At 37.7% G+C, this 22,709-nt stretch overlaps 1 protein-coding gene across 1 annotated transcript in view; it reads left to right on the plus strand.

The window, feature by feature from the left end:
* The window catches only part of ntn1a (netrin 1a), a 73,420-nt gene that overhangs the window by 20,443 nt on the left and 30,268 nt on the right, over window positions 1–22,709 (plus strand). The window lies entirely within an intron of this gene.

Below are 22,709 nucleotides of genomic sequence, written 5' to 3' on the forward strand. Positions count from 1 at the left end.
ACGGGTAGGTTACAACACACTGCAACATAAAACATTATTTTAGCCTCTATAGATGGAATGTAGATATGTTTCAAGGTGACTTTGGTGTGGAACTGAGTCTGCTTCATGTCAGAATTTGGTTCATTTGTTTGTTTTGCATGTAAATTGTAGTGGTTAATCCAAAGTGAGACCAGTACTTAGAGAATTATTCTGGGTTTAGTACAAGTTAAGATCAAATGGAAGCGGAAAAAAAAAAAGTATTGACTTCTCTTGATTTCTTTGAAGAATGCCAAAATATAGTTGAATGGGACCTAGACGCAGTGTTGGGTAAGTTACTCTAAAAAAAGTACTTAATTACTAGCTTCTAATTACATCTTCAACAGTGAATAGAAGATGTAATTAGATTACTCTACTAATTACTCTCTATAAAAAGTGTTGAATTATATATTACAAATTACTTTATAAATCCCATATCAACCTCGACCAGTTGAACAATACAAAGATAGACACGAAACTTCCAAAGACTTCCAAAAAAACAACTTACAACTGCATAAATTATTCTTGAACTGACCAAAGTGTGTAAAAGGGAGAAGGTTACATTAAAAACATACATTTTAAAATTAAATATTGATGTTAAATCCACTATTGTTATATATACCCGCTCCGAGCAGGATTCAAACCCTAAACCTTACTCCCATTCGGGTCACGGCACCAATAACATCTCCTACTCGACCCGCCCCGAGTGGGATTCGAACCAGTGTCTCTGGCATTGGAGGCGGGCGCGCTAACAATGATGCTAAATACCACAGTCTCTAACGTTAGTTCCGTTACATATATACATCAGAAGTAACTGTAATTCAATTATAGAAAAATTAAGAGTTATCCCTTACTTTACTTTTTCAAGGGAAAAGTAATTAAATTAAAGGAATTAGATTACTAAGTAATTAATTACATTAATTACACTGTGTAAATACTCATTTTTGAAAATTGTTTGCTAACCTTATCTGTGTAAAGTTATATTCAAAATACAACTTAATTACACTAAAATGACCACCAAAAAAAAAAAAAAAACTTTACAGTTTAAATAATATGCCCACAGAGGACTTGTTGTAAGTGCTTATATATTATTTATATATAAGTCTTTTTATTGTTAAATAAAACTATAAAACAATCAATGGTTTTCATTAAATAAAAATAAAGCTGAAATAAAATATGAATATTAGATGAAGAAAGATTTGTTGCCCTGGAAAATAACTAAAATAAAATAATTTAAAGTTGTTAAAATTTACTTAAACTAAAACCGAAATAAAAATATATTAAAACTAAAATATAATTTATTATATTATATACTAAAATATAATTTATAATATATATATATATAAATAAACAAATGAAAATAGAAAATAGAAAAATAAAAAGCTAATTCAAAATATCAATAAATACTATAATAGTATAGAAATAAAAAAACAACAACAACTAGTTCTCAGGTGGTAGTCATGTTGATAAAGTGTGCCATGTTCAATCAAATTAACAAACTCTATAAAACCAGCAACTCTTTAGGAAATGACCTCTACGGTATCTATTTTCCTTGCGGTCAGGTTTGGTAGAGATGTTTACTTCCCGGGGCACAGATGCATTTTGAGAGTGTGATAAGGATCAGCGCGCCTGCCGCTTTTCACAGCTCCCTGACCCTGCCGCGCTGCCTCCTCCCTGATCTCCCTTTCCCTGCAATCCTCCTGCGGCCTCACGGTAACCGTTTATTTATCTGAGAAAGTGAGCTCTGTTTCCACAGGATAGCCCTGGCTGAGATACAGTATCTGGTTTCTATAGTGATGGGTGGGAAATAGAGAGATCGCTGAGCCCCAAAAACAAACAGAGTGAGGACTAAAAAGAAGAGTGGAGTTAGATTAAAGGAGAATGGTAACAGCAGCCGTGTTTGCAGGTTTTGATGGGCCTGGTGCAGACAGTTGGTCGGAAATTGCACCTCAGCTTTATTTTTCTTGGTCACCCTAACTGGACACACATATTGATATGTCACACTTATGAACTTTTATTATGCCTACAGAGATTTTTATCGTACTAGACATTGAGTAAATCCAATGCTTACATCTGTTCTGTCCATTGGACCGGATTTCTTTAATTTACATCTTTTGTGTTTGTTTCTGTTATAAATGTGTTAGTATGATAAGAGTAAGAAATTTAAACTTCAGGTGACTCCTTCTATTTCAGTAAAGTAAAAAAATAATCAAATGTTTGCTCTGACCTTATGTGTTTTCCCCCCAGTTATCTAACCTTTAATCACTGATCAAAAATGTATTTTCCACCAGAATCTTCTGAACACACACAGTTGAAGCATTTACTGAACTTTTACTAAGCATTTACTATTGACATTGCAGATCCACATCTTCACTTGATAAGAATAAAGTATTATTTCAAGTACTTCTTTAAAGTATGACAAAAGATGATTAAAACTTAGTTATTTAACCTTAAAGTAAAACTTTATTCTAAAGGTTTATTTAAAAAACACTTTATAATATAGCGTTATCATAAAGTGTACTTAAGTGTGTAAAAAAAACATATTCATGAAAGTGCACTCTCATTAAGTACACTTAAGAGGCCTTTTATTTCATTCATATATTATCAGCAAGTTTATTTTTATTTGAATTAAACTACAAGTGCACATTCAATATAATTAAGCACACTTCATTTTTACAAGGGGAGTTATGATGCACAAGAGGTAAAGGAATTTAGTCTGTGTGAGTTCTTGAAGTTTTAATATATTCCATCTTGTGTGTTTACTGTTAATGTTGTCTATTTGATTTTTGCATGATGCATTACATTTAAGCGAAACAAAAATCTCTGACAAAATTAGACCACTGATGTAATATGATTTTCCTAAAAAACACTATGCGTGGCATTAACTGTGAACATCACGAATCGTGCGGTATATCTGAAGTGACGTTATCTCATCCCTCTCTTGCTTATCTACAGCACAGGAGACTAACAGAGCTTACCTACAGAGATAGCAGAGCTTACCTTTGACCTCATTCGTGTCTGGACTAATGAAGTAATAGATGTAGGAAACTGAATCAAGAAACACAACTGAAACCATTGATGTTTTTGTGAAACTTTTTGTTGTTCCTGAACATCATTTCATTTTAGGTAGCTCACATTGCTTAAGGCTACCTTTTTTTCCCAGTGGGTGTCTGTTCAAGATACATTAAAATCTCATTAAGCCTTGTGGTGCAGTAATTATAATTTAATGGCAGTTACAGTGTCACCGCCTGCACCTTCTGCCATTATCAGCGAGAGGCATCTGCATTTACCCAATCCTTTGCCAGACAATGAAACCTGCACCTGCCTCTGCAGCTCACAGTTTGGCTTTGCTAATGGCTCTCGGCAGGTGGATATCTGGACAGAATGTGTCTAGTATTTCTAAGTTTGACAACAGGTGGAAAGAAGTTATTTTTCCCCCTTAAGTTATTATAAGTATTTCAAGGTAACAGAGCAAGTGGTTTTCCACCATATATACTGCAATGCCAGTTGGAACTGGGACAGTATAATGGGCATTTTATTGTGGTAATTACAGTTATGGAGCCTTTACAGAAACAATAACTAAATTCAATCATTGTCTGAAGTCATTTAAGTGGAACAAACCAGCTGATGAAATATGTTTCAATTTCTGACTTTCGCGATTGTTATTGTTGGATAAACTAATTTCCCCAAAAGAAAGTAATTACGATCATATTCACATTTGCCAGGCTCCCAATTTTCCCCAGTTAAATACACTTGGACCCTTCAGATAATGATGTGTAATTGTGGAATGTCATTGTGCCGCAGGAACGATAAGGGTTGAAGCAGGTTATAGGGCACATTGTTTATCAATTACCGAAGATTACCATGGAAAATTACCCTTGTTAGACTTATAAAATATGTGATAAAAATGATTTAATAGCTATGTGATTTGGTTTGACCATCTGTCTTGTGGAAGATCTCTTGAGGGGAACGCGTGGCCGGTGGCCACAGAGGTGCTTTCTTCACACGCAATTAGGCGCTCTGAAGGCTCATGCTGAGCGTCTGATTACTTTAACATGGTGAAAAACGCTGATTACACCACAATGAGCTTTTCAAGAAGGCCGCTAAGTGATTCTGGAGTCGTAGGGAGAGAATGGCGTCATCCAAAAATGGCGGAGGAGTGAGGACAACGGTTAGAAAAAGAACAATAAACATGTCATAGCAGGATGAATCGGCAACCTGGGCTTTAGATTTACAGTTTTAGGGGCTTCCTGTCTGCTCCCCGCTCACACTGGGAGAGACGGTGTGCCGAACATGTGGCAGGGAGGAGAAAAAACACAACCCGCTGTTGATGAAGGTTTGGACAACCGCCCGATCGCGGGTTTAGTAGCACTTCTGAGAACAATGGAAATGGATGGAAGACAAGTTAGTCTCATTATATTTGTATTCTGGCTGTGATATGTTTCTACTATCCTGGGCATTGCACTGAGACCTCAGCGGGTGTGTGTATGTGTGGTCTGTGTGTTCATTTATCATCTTTAGATGGAAATTTGACCTTATTTTTTATAAATCAACTGGAGCTAGAGACCATACAAATCAAATATTTCCTAATTAACATTGATGAATGAACACTTTATAAGCATGTTTAGAAAAAAGTGGATTTTCATACACATGGCTATACACTGCTTAACAAGGCTGGCTACAGTGCAGAGTTTACATAGCAATATTTGTATTTTGCCTGTCGGTTTGTGGTAATATCTCCCATGAGACTCCTTCTACTAATTAGCAGCCTGTTAAAACACTTACACAGGTCAATGCACTGAGAGGGCTGAGCCTTGAAAAATGTTTGAAGTGCTCCCCCTCTCACTGGCTGATGGACACAGGGGTCATTTCCAGGCAATCTGTTCCGATCGGCCAACAGACTTCCCATGGTCTTTCCAGCCCTTCATACCCTTTCTTTCCCCTGTTCCACTGCAGTCCCTCCTTGCCCAACTGAAGTCATTTTCATGCTCTATAAATTTTATTGAAAAATCTGGTGCAGTGGAGTTGTGTTCCAATAAAACAGCGTGAAAGCTTGTTAATGTTGAGCGAGGACGGTAAATCGGAGAGGTGACACGCGCTAATGACATCTGCTCCATAAGGTCTGATCTCCCTGAGACCTTCCCACCACATTGGTGTGAATGAACTTTGAGAATGTAAGTGTGTGGGGGGTAAATGAAAAAGAGAGGCTTAAAGTCCTCACACCTGATGTGATGGCCAAATTGTTGCTGCTAATGAGGCTAATAGAGAGAGAAAAGGACAGATAGTCAGTCACATGAAAGGTAATCGCACTGAATGGACCCAGAAGTAGAAGTTGTCAACGATTGGTAAACATCTATAGTGTAAACTACAAGAAATATAATTTTGGCATTCCTATTTGCCCCAACAGCAAAAGAAAACAAATTCAATATAGTGTTTCAATGACTTTGCAAAGGAGGAAAAAAATAAATATTGAGAGATGCATAATGTGTCAGAAGGTAGAAAGATGTTCATTTTGCTGCCACTCCCTCTGCCGTTGTATTAGAAACACTCATGCAGCAGCGTTTACCAGTTTTTTTTTTTATAATTAAGTAGGGGGTATAATTAAGTATAAGTAATACAACACAAAGTATAGTGTAATAGATGTACATATTTTTTTTTTAATGAAAATTTAAAAACTCGATTTGTAAACGCGTTATTTTTAACCTGACATTAATATTTAAATTCAGCACGAAAGGACTCTTTTCTTCCCTATTGTGATGTATATCCCAATGAAGTGGCTTCTCAAACCAGAAGAAAATGTAGAAAAGGATTTTGTCCATTGGTGTGCATGGATGAATCTTTTATAATAAATACTGCAGTATTCCATAAACAATAGGAATTGTCCGTTTTGATTTCATGATGACCTAAGGTTTTTTAAATTTGTAAAGACATTGTAATAATCAGATGTGGTCCAAGCATTATCAATGAAGACCATCCCTTTTTGTGCTAAACACATTCATATGAGATTTCTTGGCCGTAAAGATACCGTAAACGCTTAACTAAAAAGTGCCAATACCAATCGTGGTATCCCAGAAGCCATTTCCCGAAAGCCATTTACAGAAAACGCCTGAGTTATTTGAGTTTTAGGGAACTAGCGCTGCAATGCAAATACCACAGCAGGTGGTAAACTGGATGTAGACTGTGGAGTAGAGTTGCTGCCTAAGACAACAGCCGACTTCTCATACAAGGGCTTTCATTTCTTGGGCGTCATCTGTCTTAAAAACTTTGCGAATCATCCTTGAATCCGGAGGGTGTGGAAACATAACCGATCCGATTCCTCCTCCACAGCATTTGGATTGAGTCACCACTGTTTTTGGGGATGGACTTTCCTTTCTGTAGTGTAAGAGCCTCTGTCTCAAAGTGCCTATATGGTATAGCAGTTTGGAAAAAAGGAAGTTGGTTTAGTGTGTGTGGATACAGCTTGCATTATGTGTCAGTAGCTTCCAGTAGTTTCCATTCAAGTGGCAAATTTAATTTATGTGAAAAATCTGAATATCCCCTAGTGAAAAATAAATATATCAAAATGCATGTGAAATACATTTATTTTATATTAAAGGAGAACTCCGGTCAATTTTAACATTGAGCTCATTTTTTTGTAAATTTGGATTGCTGTCAGTACAGAGAACAACGGCAAAAATCGGTGTTGCCTACACCGTGTTATCCTCTTTTTAAAATTTGCACCCTGTTGACTTCAATGGGGCAATATTTAAACCTGCTTTTAGCCTCTTAACATCCTTGATGTGTCATTACAAGTGCACAGGTCATGTGAGTGATTCCTTCAGAGTCAACACGAGTGAATCTGACTGCAGTAGATGTGAAAGAAATGGATAAAAATGATGTTATTTAAGCCAGCGCACATACCTGTATTTACATCCTGTTTTCGGTTGAAGTCCAAAGTAGTCGATTGTCGAGTTCACGTGCATAGGTTTATCACCGATTTTTGTTGTTGTTCTCTGTATTGACAGCACTCCAAATTGACAAAAAAATGAGCTCAATGTTAAAATTGACCGGAGTTCTCCTTTAAGCATACTACAAATACATTTACATATTTAGGTGCTTAATATAAAGAAGAAAGAAAGAAAGAAAGGATTTGTTAATGGATTTGTAGTATACTTAATATGAAATAAATGTATTTTAAATACATTTTGGTATAGGTTTTTTCACTAGGGAATAGCCTACCATGTGTTCAAGAATTTTTTTTGCCACTTCCAGGGAAAATAGAAAAATCTAAATGGAAATTGTAGAAACTTTAAAATGAACAAATTAAGGTTTAGAACAAACAAACAAACACTCTGACAAACTTCATGTTTGCTAGCTATTGGTGGCAGTTGCCATATGTCTGTTGGTGATTTTTTGATGATAGGCTTTGGCACTGGCATTTCAGAATGTCCAGAGCATCATACATCATTTAGTGCGGCCCAGATCTCGTGTTGCAGAGCATGTTCTTGCAGACCGTGGTGGTTTTGCTGGCATACCATGTTGATCTTCTGATAAGATTTCATTCTGAGAGGTTTAGAGGAATACTACCGCCAGGCCACGGAACTGACCCTCCATGCCCCAAGTAGATGGCCTGTGTTATTGGCCGCTCCACGCTGGAAATGGTCACTGTGGGAGGTGTCTGTGGTTAACCTCTAAAGATTGTTTGGAAGAGACTTGACACCAGTGACCACAGGGTGTTGAGGGTGCACTCCATGGGTGGGAATGTTTCACAACACAAAAAGTCAAGTGTCCATTCTCTTCTGATGCCCTCATGAGATAGTTTCACCACCCTGCCACTTCAGTGTTTCAGGGAGCAGCAGTCTCCAGTGGCCGTTTTCACCTGTCTCCAACCAGCAATGTTGCTGGAGTGTGGCACCCGTCCCCTCATACAGAGGGTATTGGGACATTATACTGTAGGTTGTTAGCGCAGTCAGCCCCCCTAGACAGTGTAGGCCTCTCCCCTCACAACTAGTCCCTCCAGTCAATATGTTCAGTTTTTCCTTGGCAGTAAGCGGTTTCAGGGCACCGAATGGACCATTTCCTCCTCAGGAGAACGCGTGGCATCGTGGTAACTTCTGCCAGTTGTTTCTTTGTGGAATGAGGTTATATGACTCACTTCGGCAGGTTTGCTTTGGTGGCAAAGCACACCAGTATAGAGTCGTCCTCTCTGCCTGACCTTATCACCTCAAAACTCGACATCAAGATGCCGTTCTCACTCATTTAAGGTGTTTAGGGTTAGCCAGGACTGAGTTCTAAAAGCCATCCTAAAAGCTAGAGCTCTCTCCATGAGGAAACTTTAAGCCTTAAGGTGGCGTCTCTTGTATCATGGTGTGCTCCAGTCCACTGCCCTGTTGGGCCCTTTGAGTCCTTGGAGTCAGCCTCCTAGAAGTTTCTGACTCTCAACTTGGCTCTGTCTCTGGCATTACTTTGCTTAAAAGGTTAAGAGATTTGCAGGCCCTCTCAGTTGTCTGTTGCTTAGATTGTGCCCTTGGACTGGTCAAAATAGCCGCGTTTCCACTGTCGGGCCAGGGCTGGATCGGGGCTTACTCGAGGCCAACGGCCAGGATTTCTGGCCCGTCGAATACCTTGGGCCAAAGCGGGCCAGCTCGGGCTAGAGGAGTGGTTACCAACAGAAGAGGAGTTTACCAGCGCCGGATGATTCTGTCAGCATTAAAGACTTAAAAATAAAATAATTTAACTCGCGTTCATGTTTGAATGCCTTCTGTTTGTGATGCAAAAGACTATGCGCGCTAACCGTTACCATAGTAAACATAGTAAACGCTTGAAGATACGCATATAAAAAAAAACATAGCGAATGCTTGAAGAAATCAGACCAATCTTAAAGGCTATGACAGTCATGTTTTTATTTTATCTGTCATAGCCTACGTCTCGTCTCTTTAAACCGGACTATCATAAAATAAAGTAATTTTTTTTTTTTCGGGAGCTTCCTCTGTTTCTCTGACTGAAATATCTGTATGGGAGTCGAGAGATTGCTAAAGCTCCTCAGGTCGTGGCATAAAGTTGTAGAAATTATCATTTTTTTCTAAATGTGATGTAAATATGATAAAGAAACAGACGCGACTGAAAAAGTAAGTGTGTCCTCTTTCTTTTGTGAAATAGACCTAACGGTAATTTATTTCTGAGTGACTAATGTGCAATTTTGACATAAATTAATTCATTATTATCAATGTATCACTTTTTATTGTAAATCTGTGGTAAAACATCGATGCTTGGGTTTTTAATATTCAAGTAAACAAATAAAAAAAAATGCTAGCAAACGGCCGCTTTTATCGTGTTTGTTTTCAACGCTGTTTCCAGTGATTTCTGATTAGTTTTCTGATAAAACTTCCATTTGTTGGTGAAAGGATGGGTTAGTGTGACGTTGTTCCAGAGAGGCGTGTTACGGGCGTGTTTTAGTGAAGCGCTGTGGAGCTTCTGGCCCGACAGTGGAAACGCGGCTAATGATATTGCACCTGAGGTCTGGTAATATTCCGAACATGCCTTTCTCGATTGTTCATCCGGTCGTTCTTCAAGCCTTCTTCCCTCTGCCATTTGACTTGTGGAGCAGTATGGGGGAACATGAATAGGGTTCAACAGTTTGGAAATGTATTCAATAGATTCAGTATGGCGGCGTGGATATTATGTTCCTATAGCGTCAATAAGACACAGCGTCACATTGCAATACTTTAAGCACGCCTGTGCGGCTTCTTCAGACAATTAGAATCTGGAGATTCTGTGACGTAGGTGCTCTTTTATGGTCTTTGTGGTCCTGAACCTCCATAGTCCAATAGGATTGAAGAGATTTCACACATGCTTCAGACACTGTTTCAGAGTGAAAGTGTTCCCAAAGCCTCAACACAATGGCGCAGCATCTCGTTTCCATCTCCGGGTTACATGTAACTCTGAGATGTTTTACTATATATGGAAGTCTTTTTACTATATATTGAAAGAGATTGCCTGCAGTTGTTACATTAAATAGCTATATATATTTAACACTTATATACATTTGCATATGTTTTATGCAATAAAATAAATAAATAAAAAAACGCTTGTTTTTCTTACGTTTTCTTACTTTGTTTGTTTGAGACATCCCAAAACAATTCCAAAGCATATTTAGGCCTGTGATTTGGCATACAGTATTAATAAGAAATAACAGAAATACAATCTGACTCAGGAGGTCTTTCCCTGGCCTGAGGGGAAAGAATTATCACTGTTGTTTTCTAACATGGTTATTTTCTCATAAAACTGCCACACCAACAGCTCTGCAACATTATCAATGACTTCAGTGACTAATTTGACAAGATAATGTCTTCATAAAGAGTTCCCCTTTTCTCTTCTCTGAGTGCCAAGGTAGCGACATATGACATGCTATAGCTCAGATTGCCAACATTCCAAATGAATGTGATATCTGTGACAAGGAGTTGAGCAATCACTTAGTTTCACAGAACTAAGCTCAAACAGACACTGAGCCTTAATGCCTGGTGCCTTTTGACACCACTCCATTTTGGCTCACAGTGTTTGCAGGTTCTCAGTCGGCAGGTTTTACTCAATGGACTATGGTACTATGGTACCTACACAAGAACCGTTTCAGAGAGAAGCATAAATATATTGTTGTTGGCAATATAACACGACTGATGCGAAGTTGATTTGTTTAATGCCTCAGATCTTGTGATGAATTGCCTAGTCTTGTTGCTCATGATCGTAGCTCAAGAAGAATTTTACGATGTTTAAAGCAATGAACCAAGACAGACAAGGTAATAAAATAAATTTACTTTTAACATAAGTCTTGGACGATGGAAACATGTTCAGTGTAACACTTCATCCATTAGCATCCAAACTAACTGCTTTCATGGCAAATAATGATTCAGATTCTGCAATTTCATTTAGCACATGTGCAGTGAAATGACAGTATTGTTGTGTAAACTCTGCTTTCTGTGCTGCCGTAGCCCGAAAGCTGGATCTTTTCTCATCTTTATGTGTCTGGATTTGCTCAGTCTGGGGAATCTACATAAATCCCAGAAGGCTTTCACCAAGCTGGGATGAATAGAGGTGGCCGCTTTATTCTGCTTCTGTAAAATTCTCACAATGTGAATCACACAATACAGACATCCTCAAAAGTTCATTCAAGGCAAAGAAACAAAATGAAATATTCTCTTGTGTTTATCTCTTTTGTTTATGCCTTGCTGTTCATTCTCTTTTTCCCTTTTTTGTCCTTGCAGGATTTTATCTCTCCTTGTCATTGTCTTCTTTCTTTCTCTTCCTCCACACACACACTTATTGATGCAAAGTCATACAAAATGCCTCCGTTAGCCAGGAAATACATGCACCAACATTGACACACTACCTTTTGACACACTATGTATTCCTACATCACAGCATGGAGTTGGATTATCTCTTCTGATGCAAGGGGTGTTGCACGGTTTGGAACAGCTGATCATCCCTAACGAGGGGGCAAGCTGGTCATTAAATGGGTGCTAATACTGGAAAGTGGAGGCCATTAAGTCTTCTTTGTTGTGGTTATAAAACCCTTAGGAGCCTCTTGACCTGAAACCCTTATTAGTTTCCAAGCATTCAGAGCCATCCTTCTTATCACACTGGCCCTACTTAACATCTTCATAACAAAAGAACAGATAGAAAGAAAGAGAAAGAGTGAGATAAAGATGGAGAGAACATTATGCATAAAGAACAAAAAGCCCCTGACACTTAGAGTACAGCAGAAACAGAAATATATATATATATATATATATATATATATATATATATATGTCATGCTGGAGCAGTTGAAAATGAAACACTGGATCACACTTTATATTTGGTGTCTTAAACTACTATACTAATATTAGTACAATGTACTTATTGTGTTGATGTTGTATTGAAAAACGCTTTTGCTGCTACTGAGGTGGGAATTGGGTAAAGTTACGGACATGTTTAGTGGTATGGGTAGGTTTAAGGGTGGGTTAAAAGGGAAGGGAAGGGAAGGGTCAACAGTGTAATTAGAGCTGTAATTACATAAATTAATTACAGATGTAAATGCATTCAGGTAATTATAATAATAATACAAGTATAATGTAAAAAACAACAACATGCAAGTGCATTGTACCAAATGATTGATACATAGTAATTAAACATAGGCCTACCTAACATAAAGTGGGACCCAACACTGACATCCGCGAATTTCAGAGGAAAGCTGTGTCTTTTTTCCTTCCTTGGTGTACTCGTTTAAGGCTAAGCCTGCATGAATGTGAGAAAAGAGCACCAAACAGGCAAAAGCTCACATGAGAAAAGGAGTGCCTTAGCATCACTGTAATTGGCTAATTATCCTGTCACAACTGTGCCACAAATCAACTTGTATGTGTCACACTGATAGAATTGTATAGACTAATTACAAAGTAAATAACTCACCCACTCGGATATAACCACTTTTGGTAATGTACACACTGAAATAACCCGAAATAGAATTAAAACATGAATTAAAAGTGCACCTCACACCCACAACCATATAATGTATAAAGCGATCACTCAAGAGATGCATTCCAGATCAAACTGGTCAAGTGTAAATGCATCTGGTTGTTGAAACTACACATGTATTTTACTCCTCCCAAAATGTTAAAAAATAAACATGTGAGAGCATGTAAATTGAACCATTTTAGAAAATCAGATTGTTATTGTAATGGTCACTTTGTGATTTTATGGTAATTTGAGGTCAAATGAGAACTGTGCAGTGTCAGTAATAGATTTGACAGGTGGGGAGAAGAGATAACTGCTCTACCGACTTTTGTACTCTTTCTTTTATTTCCTTTTATATTTGTGACCAGACTTGGATGTTTATTTGTATACTTTTTCTCACTCAATCCCCATGCATGCGGACGAGTGTGACGTTTAAGTAATTTTATTAAACCCGGGGAAAATACGCCATCTCTTGTCTCTCGTGCATCTTTTCCTCTGACACCACATATTGTTTTTCTCTCCCTGGGCAATAACATCCCAACTTTGCGTTACACTATCCGATCAGAAAGGACGCATGAAGTGACCAGGTGTAAACAGCCCCCTTGATTCAGTGCATCACAGATTTTCTGCTTCTGTTCAAGGACTCTTAATTTGAGTATTTTCAGGTCCTTTGTTGTCATAGTTATTGATTTAGTTTCCTTTGCTAGTTTGTTTCTATGGTTTCTGATTTGTTAATTGATTACGTTCACATGTGTCTTGTTTGGTTCGTCATTTAGCCTTGTGTGTGTATAGTCCTCAGTTTCAGTTCTGTTTTGTCTGTTCTGGTTGCGGTAATGGTTGCTTTCTGTTTCTCCAGCGTTTTCCTGTTATCCTGAGTATTTTGCTTCTTTTTTAAAGTTCTACCGCTGCAACTATAGATCCTCGTCTCCTAGCATTTGTTAACCATGCTGTGACACAGTGAGGTCCAAATAATATTTGTGACTTGAATACCCTGAGAACATTTAAACATTAGACATTTTTAGGTTAATATTATTCACTATACAATAGTCTAAAATAATAGGCAAACAAAAAGCTATTTAAAAAATACACTGTAAAAAGTGAATAGTTTTCTCAACTTAAAAAAATTACTTCAATTGGTAACACCTAAAGACATTAAAGGGATAGTTCAGGATTTTAGACCTGAATCTCTATAGCTTCCCCATAAGCAGTGTGGTGCATTGACCATGACTTACCCCCGACAGCGTCCTGTGAGCCGAGCTCCGGTCCAGTTTTGGTCAAGATGAAATTAGTCCGCCAAGTTTGCTGGGGTCACGGCAATAAAGCTTTTTTCTTCTCAAATCAATATGTGTTCAAAAGAGTGATATATTTGCAGCACAAAACCGCTGTCTATGGAGAGGTCAGACCTCGTAATGGCTTGGCACTATTTTCTTCCCCGTCATATCACTGCGCGCTGCCGCTACCTACAGCCAGCTGGGAGCCGCGCACGTGTCACTTTGTTTACAGCTCGTAAAGAGAACGATAACATGTCTGACTACAGCAGCGACGATGACAACATTGACTTCGACACACAGCCAAAAGGATATCTTTACGAACCTGAATACACAGATGACGAGTTACGCCAGATGGAGTTAGAAAGGACAGAAAGAGAGAGGATGGACAGAGAAGTTGAACAAGTTGAAGCTGGAGCTTGTACAAACTGATCGCTCTTGGTGAGTAGCTATGTTAGCTCGTTCGTGTAGCTGTTCTGAGCACGTAAACACTGCTGTAAACACTGCCGAACAACTGAAAAAGTGGTGTGCGCCTGCGCAGCTCGCAGCTGGCTGTAGGTAGCGGCAGCGCGCAGTGATATGACAGTGGAGAAAATAGTGCCAAGCCATTACGAGGTCTGACCTCTCCATAGACAACGTTTTAGTGACGCAAATATATCACTCTTTTGAACACATATTGATTTGAGAAGAAAAAAGCTTTATTGCCGTGACCCCAGCAAACTTGCCGGACTAATTTCATCTTGACCAAAACTGGACCGGAGCTCGGCTCACAGGACGCTGTCGGGGGTAAGTCATGGTCAATGCACCACACTGCTTATGGGGAAGCTATAGAGATTCATGTCTAAAATCCTGAACTATCCCTTTAAGTTTTCTCAACTTAAATTATCATGTTTTATCATGAAAAACGTGATAATTTAAGTTGAGAAAACTTAATTTCTTTAGGTGTTACCAACTGAAGTAATTTTTTTAAGTTGATCCAACTGTTCACTTTTTACAGTGTAAGTTACACAAAATATACATCAAAAATATACATTTATGTGACTTTTTCTTAACAAAATAATATAATCTATAATCCAAAATGATACTATTGATTTCTTGTTGATAAGTATAAGATAAAATGGAATATGATTTTTTATACAAACCTAGAGAGGGACGTTTCCTCATTTCAGCTCACCCACCACTCATCTTTCGGAGGTTGGAAGGTTTTGAGAAGGAAATATTTTAGGATGAAATGTGTGTGTTGATATGATATGTTAAGCCAGCGGCTGGAAGTGTATTAAAGCATATGTTTATTCGAAAGAGGGAGTCCCTCCAAAACCTCCAAAATCCACATATTCTTAAATTCATTGCCAAAACTGAGCATGTTTTATTACTAACCAACAGCAGTCAGGCAAAGCAGTGCTCTTGTGCTCCCATGTGGATGAATTTATAATTATGAAGAACCGGAGGTACATAAATCATAATCCCAGCATTCTGCAGCCAGTGATGAATAATGCAGCAGATATCATCCCAGGAGTTGGAATGACATTAAAAGGTTATGCTGTTTGGTTGTCAATAAAAATGTACACATTTGCAGTTTATTCCTTTAAATGTCAGTGTGTTACTGATCTGGGAGTTTATGTTGATAAACATATAGGCCGAACCCAATTAGAGCGATTTTTAAAGTTCATGCCATAATTTAAATATAAATATGTTGGTTTTTTTTTTCTTGGGGGCTTGGGGGGATGAAGGCTGCTCTTACAAAGCGAAGACAGGTTGTTGTGCGTGTTTGGGTGCATGCGCATGTGAGAGTTTTTGTCGTGTGGAGTGATTCTCTGTTTGACAGCGCTCACATTTGTGTTGAATTAGGACTCAAAGGGCTTGAGCGAGGTCCGTTTGACTCTGGGGTTCACATACAGGTGGAAACAAAAGCTTCAACGCTCTTCAGCTCTCTCAGCATGCTGGGTGGAGAAGAGAGGCACTGCCTGAAATGTGTGTCCTGTTAGAAATATACTGTTGACGTGTGGGACGTGATCCCCCCCGCTGTTATTCTCCAGTGTGTCCACACCAGTTCGTCTGATCAAAGACTCCAATGGTAACATGTTCTTTTCCTGGCTGCCTCAACTCCTCTAATCTTTTATTTGTTTATTTCATGCCAAGGTGATAGTTTGGAAATCCAACACTCGTTCACTCCGGGATTGGAGGAGAGGTGGTACCTCACTCTCTAAACATGTGATTTGTAAAGGTTTTCATTTTTTTTCGGGACTCATTAAAAGCATTCCAGATTTGAGTCATGATTTGGCTAATAGTTGTTTATATTTTTAAGAGGAATTTTTTATGTTTACATTTTCCTTCACAAAGGTGCAGACAGCTGTCTACATAAAGAATAAATAATCTCAGACAGGTATGTTTCTTGTCGACGAAATGACAGCGTGACTGACAAAATGTCAGGGTCTTGGGAAAACTCCAGTATTGCTTTTAATTCAACTTGATGTATTTTGAAAACATATATATTTTTGCACATGTTAGGTATTGTGTAATATGATTTTATAATTTTACATAATAATTTATGACTCAAAATTTCTGCCAATATAATTTAATGCAGATATTAGATAATAGCTACACTCATTTTCTGTGTATGTAAATTGAAACTGTTGGTAACACTTTATTTTACAGTGTCCTTGTTACATGTACTTACCATAGTAATAACAGTAAATTATGCATAATTATATGCAACTAACCCTCAACCAAACCCTAATCCTATAGTAAGTATGTAATTGTAATGTTACTCAGTACTTAAATATATAATTACACTTTAACAATGACACCTTAAAATACACTTTAACCAAACTGTTTTATGTATGAGACTTCTTCATACTTTGTTCTACTATGAAAGCACTATCTGTATCAACAGATACTCAGAGCTCGGCACTTTATTTTAGAGTGTCCTTGTTACATATGTTACATGTAGTTACTGTGGTAATAACTAGGCTATTAGTTATGCATGATTAAATGCAACTAACCCTAAACCAAACCCCAATTCTAACCCTATCCCTACAGTAAGTACATGTAGGCCTAGTCAATTATTACACAGTACTTAAATGCATAATTACACTGTAACACGGACACCTTAAAATAAATTGTAACTCAGATCTCCAACAGCCGCTTTAACTGAAGCAAACAGCAAGAGTATAGCATGCTGTTACAATCAGTGGTATGAAATCTGGAAAAGCAAGTCAAATTTGACAGGAGATTCCATTTGAGCACAAAGAGCACAGTGTATCTTTCATTGTTGTGTTCTCCAATAATAATGAAAACATTTTTTTTCCATTATGATTTGATTAAAAGTAAAACATTAATTAGTTTGAGAAAAACCACGATGTGAGTGAAGTGATCATTTCCCTATAAACAAGAATTCCAGAGAGTGTGAATCAGATAATTGGCTCCAGTGTGGTCTTAATATTTTCAATACGAGAGCCGCAAATCAAACCGACACAAACAAAGCGCTTAACTATCACCAAGCAGTGTGTCAACATCACATTCATATGGCAGTCAGCCAGAGAGCCTCCAAAGACAGGAACATATAGGAGACAGAAAATGAGAGACATCTGAAACTTTATTGATCCATGTGCTACTGTATGCATTAGTAGTAATGCTTACAGCAACGGTCTGTTCTGTTTATTGAACAATTATAGATGCAATCATATTGCAAAGTCATCAAAAGTCAACAAGGCACTTTATTTTAGCCTGTGCAACTATAATAAAGTGACTGCAAGTTTCATGTACCCTTCAAGGAATATAGTTTTCACAAAACTCTAAATTCTGTCACCATTTACACACGGGCATGTTGTTTCCGTGTATTATTTTCTGTATTTGATCAAACACAAAAGGAGAAAATTTGTTGGCACTCTGTTTCTCAAGCAAACCAACTATAATTTGTATAAATTAAATATAGCCCACAAGGTAAATATACAACTTTTTTTTTACAGTGCTTTTTACAGCATTTTTATGAAAAGCTGAAAAATCCTAATCTCAATATTTTTGCATTATTTTCCAATTCAAATATCTAAAACTCTAAAAAACAAAAAAGTTACTTCTTTGAACAAAATAAAAATCAATTGAAAAGAAGTGATCAGTAGAGTCTTCAAATGTTTCCCCTTTTTGTTTCTTTTTTAAAAAGAAAGTCATACAGGTTCAGAACAACATAAGGGCGATTAAAAAAGAAAGAAAGTTCGACTGACACTGCCAGAAGAAATATATGGCATGAAGTTTACAAGCTTCTACTTTATTGAATTTATTACTCTTAGTCTCTGCGACCAAACCACTGAATATCTTTGGCTGACCACAGAACCACCATGCTATAACGTTCATCATTGGCTCAGTGATGAAGAAATGCATATGTACTGTGGGGAAACTTTTTGATTTTAAGCCTTGAAATGACGCAACATCCGAAAAACGCATGTGCAGGCACACATAAACTCTTACATTCCACTTACACACACTCCATGTCATACAACCACCCAAGCACACTCCCCATGTTTAACTTCGCTGAAAGACGACCAAACCAAAACAAGGCTGATGTGGTGATATCCAATATTTTCTCATTAAGTCTTACGGGGCTCAGGGGCTAATCGCATTACTTAAAAGGGCACACACAGATTAAAACTAAACTAGCTATGGATGGGTCCTCTTCCATGTTTTTTTAAAAGGATAGCACCCCTCGGCATAACTCCTTCTCTGATGGGCCGGTGTTAGGTGTTGGTATTGAGTCTAGTTCGGGCTGGTGGTACCGACCCCCGGTACAGGAAAGATCTCACGCCCTGGAGTTCATGACATATGACTGGGGCTTTTTGACACTGAAGGTCAAGCCTCACACCTGAGATGGTGTCGGAGCAGACAGACATCACATGCCTGAGATGTTTCTCTTCTGAAGGATGTATGAGCTGTGAGTGGATTCTTTAGCTCTAAGTCACGGAATGCGGGTTTGTTTTTACCCCCATTTGATGTAGTGCACCACCATTTTGGTAACGCTTCACCAAGCGTGATGTTTCATTGATAAAAAAAAAAAAAAAACTGTTCTGCTTGCTTTTTAGTTTCTCTTTTTTACACCTATGTTTAAATTTACATCAGTTTTAACATCAAATGTATTCAAATACGAGGTGAAAAACGTCGAAATCTGATGCTTTCAACACACCTCACTCAAACTGCTGAATCAACAGCTGTAATCTCCGAATTATGTGCAAGAGGTGACGTCTTTTTATCTTCCCTCTGTCTGACAGGCTCAGAGAAAAAAAGGCCAATAGTGTTGAGTGCTGGACTAATATCCCTGATAACTGAGGGGAATTACCAATTGCCTCTAGTTTGACACTGTTTATACAGCACGCTTTTACACAGAGTGTAAGAGAGCGAGCATTAATCCCTGCTTACTTATTGGTATGTTCCATCTTTTCAGGAAGAGAAGAGAAGATTGCCCAAACTACTACTGATAAAGTGTGCGAGATTAACACATAAACGTTTGTTGAAGGTCAGGTTAACGAAAATACACTCATACCTAATAAACGGGGTGATACGCTGATAACTTCAACTAAATGCATCGGCGTGGAAAAAAAACATTAATCTACGTCAACTAATTCAAGCACTAACAGAGTGTTTGAGGAAATCCTCATGTTTGCAGAGGAAGGAAATGAGCGGGCGCTAGCAGAGAGGAGTCTGCTGGCTCTTTAAATTGTAATGTGAGGAAGTCATTATTGACAAATAAACGCAAAGAGTCCTACATTCCAAACAAATAAATACATGGGCAATAAGTATCGATTGGAGTTGACATAATGTGATTATGTGAGAAGAAAAGACCACTAAATGCTATAAGAGACATGGAACTAGCAAAATAGAAGAAAACTATACAGGGCAGGAATAATACAATTAAAGAAATTGGCAGAATTATAGGCTATTGTAGAAAATATGAAAAAAAAATTTAAAAGAGAAAAGTGATTCTTTTAATATTTTATTTTGAATTCATTCATCGACATACAATTTGTGTGTACTAAAAAACGTAATAATATATATATATATATATATATATATATATATACATATACATACTGTGTTTGTTAACATTAGTTAATGTATTAACTAACATGTTATACATTTGTTACGGTATTTATTAATCTTTGTTAATGTTAGTTAATAAAAATCCAGCTGTTCATTGTTTGTTCATGTTAGTTCACGGTGCATTAACTAATGTTAACAAATACATTTGATTTTAATAATGCAGTAGTAAATGTTTAAATTAATATTAACTAAGATTAATAAATGCTGTAAAAGTATTGTTAATTATTAGTTTGTGTTAACTAAAGGAGTTAAATAATGTTAATTAATGAAACCCTCTTGTAATGTGTTATCCAAAATTTATGTTGGTGAATCAATCTTCATTATCATTTTGATTTTAATATTTGTCCGAATATCAAACAAAATACAAATCGGCTGCAAATAAAAAGTGGGGGAAAAGTTCTAACAAATAACATCAAGCAAAGCAAAACCAAGATTCAAATTCTCTCTTCTAAGAACATTCTTAACGCGGTAACAAAACCAATTAGCTTCTCTCGAAAGCTATCACCTTACACTCTTTCCTCACGGCTGTACGTGTTTATCAACCTCTCTGAAAGCTAAGCCAAACTAAAGAGGGGAACGAGACAAAACGCATCTGGTTTGGCTTTCTCCTCAACCCAGTCAATCAGACGAGTCATCTCACGCGCTTATCTCTGCCCGGGGTTTATCGGCTAAGTGGATGTGTAGCTACAAGTGAGAATAGCTTGTTTTGTCGGCTTCACTGATGAGGGTTTTCATCCACTGCGAGTATTCTGCTTCCCCAGCCTGGCTGGACGTCCAGGTAATCTTTCATTCTGTTAAGACAGATGCTGATCCACTCTGTGGTTAGGAAGTACCACCATAGGGATGAGCTTTTCCTCCCACTTCCAAAAGCGTCTGTAATCTTCTTCCGTCATACAGGGCAACATTTAAATTATGATCATGCTTTCAAGGCAGATGACATGACTAGATTAGTGAGTCTGAAAGCACTTCAAAGGTACGGGAACAAGGTGTGAGAGTGGGTGTCAGAGGGCAGAATGAATGAAAGAAGGGCAAAATTAGCAAATCTGAAGCGGATGAAGGGAAACAAAATTAGTCTGACAGTGAGTTGATTGTGGGGGGGGGGGGGGGGGGGGACATAATGCACAGCCGCTTTGTATTCGCTCCCATTGAGAGGCAGCCACCCTGAATCCTGCATGCCTGTAAAAGAGCAGGTGCGAGCCGAGCGAATGCTTCGTGTTTTCATACGGACAGGGTCGTATCACAACAATCACAGTCTCTAAAATGAGGAAACCAGATGAGGTAGAGCATTGAAACAGCTTTCCCCAGCTGCCCTATGTGTGTTGAGGCTGTTTTTTCATCACTGAGGGCAAGAGGAAACGACGGGTGCCAAATACTACCAATAGCCTCGCATGTTGACAGTGCAATTTCCTTTCAGCTCTTTTAGGTGCATGGTGATGCTACAACAGTGTTCTCCAGCTGTTATCCTCATAGAAAATTTAAATAAATCTCTTATAATATAATAAAATAATAACCTAATTAAATTGATAACTCTAAACTATTAGTAAATACTACATTAAATCAAAATGATCCTTAATTTAATCCTTTAGCAGGACATATTTTGACTGTAGCAACTGCAACAAAGTACGATCTAAGACAGCACATGCCGCCCAATCCGTAAAAAACATCACTTCTTTTACCGCAGATTGTTTTAAATCATGTTATGAAGGAAGAAATAATACAACTGAAGGGTTTTAGGGTGATGTCATTGTAATAACAGATTTTTCTCATTACTTTGGTAAAACATGCTGTTGTGATTAGTTTTCTCAGTTTTATGCCTCTCCAATAGCAATGTAAGGTATTTTTGTGCCTTCGAAAAATAATAAAATGTGGTGCCATTTTGATTTTCAGAGAAAACAACTTGGATTTTCTGTTTATCAATAAGTTCAGCAAGTCTGTATAAATTTAAAGAAGCCGGAGGCCGCATAGTGGACTGCATTTGCCTTGTTAGCAAAAGTGAATAATCCATTGCTGGAGGGGAGGAAGGATCAGTTTCCACCGGGATCCAAACAAGCAGGCAGAATTAATACCAACAGTATGCCTGTTTGAAAGCAAACAAGCCGTGCATGGAGTAAGTTTGAAGAGGAGACACTTCTAGGACAGGCCGAATTATCGTTCTTTATGTCCTGCAGGCATCTTGAAAAACATATTTTAAGTTCATTTATTCATTTATTTTGGCAGCAAGTGGAAAATCTGTGGAGATGAGCCAAGAGTATTTTTTAGGAGTTTTTCCCCCAAAAATTCACTCTTTACTAAATTGATAACATTGTACTCAAGTGAACGGGAAATGGACTAAGTGTCAAAATAAGAGTGAAAATCGGATTGCTCATTTAACTTGATGTCAAGAAAGGAAATGTAATCCCCTGCTAGGCAAAATGCAGTAACTACACACATTGTCAAAATCAAGTTATGACCCAACAACTCAATATTTTACAATATTACTGTTTTCACTTTGTCTAAAGACTGAAATTATGAGATTTAGGGCCAGATTTACTTACAGCTTGAGCCGGTGCAAACCCTCTTTTGGTGTAAAAAAACAAAACAAAACTACTGTCAGGATTTACTAAAGACATCAAGAAATTAGCACTGAAAAGACATGGACACAGTTATTTTTGAGGCTGACATTATTGCATTTGTAGGAGTTTTCCTTTCAGACGCAAAATTTATGGGAGGAAAGTATTTAAATGAATCAAGCAAGGTGATTTACTAAGGTTTGTGCTTATCAATTTACTGGTATTTGCTCCATTATTTCCACTCCCATCTGTGCTTTTATGGAATTGCGCTCTCATGCTAATTTGCTCGGTTTAGTAAATCTGGTCCTAATTGTAATTATTTTAT

This window comes from Squalius cephalus, assembly GCF_949319135.1.
Source record: "Squalius cephalus genome assembly, chromosome: 10".
Taxonomy (NCBI): domain Eukaryota; kingdom Metazoa; phylum Chordata; class Actinopteri; order Cypriniformes; family Leuciscidae; genus Squalius; species Squalius cephalus.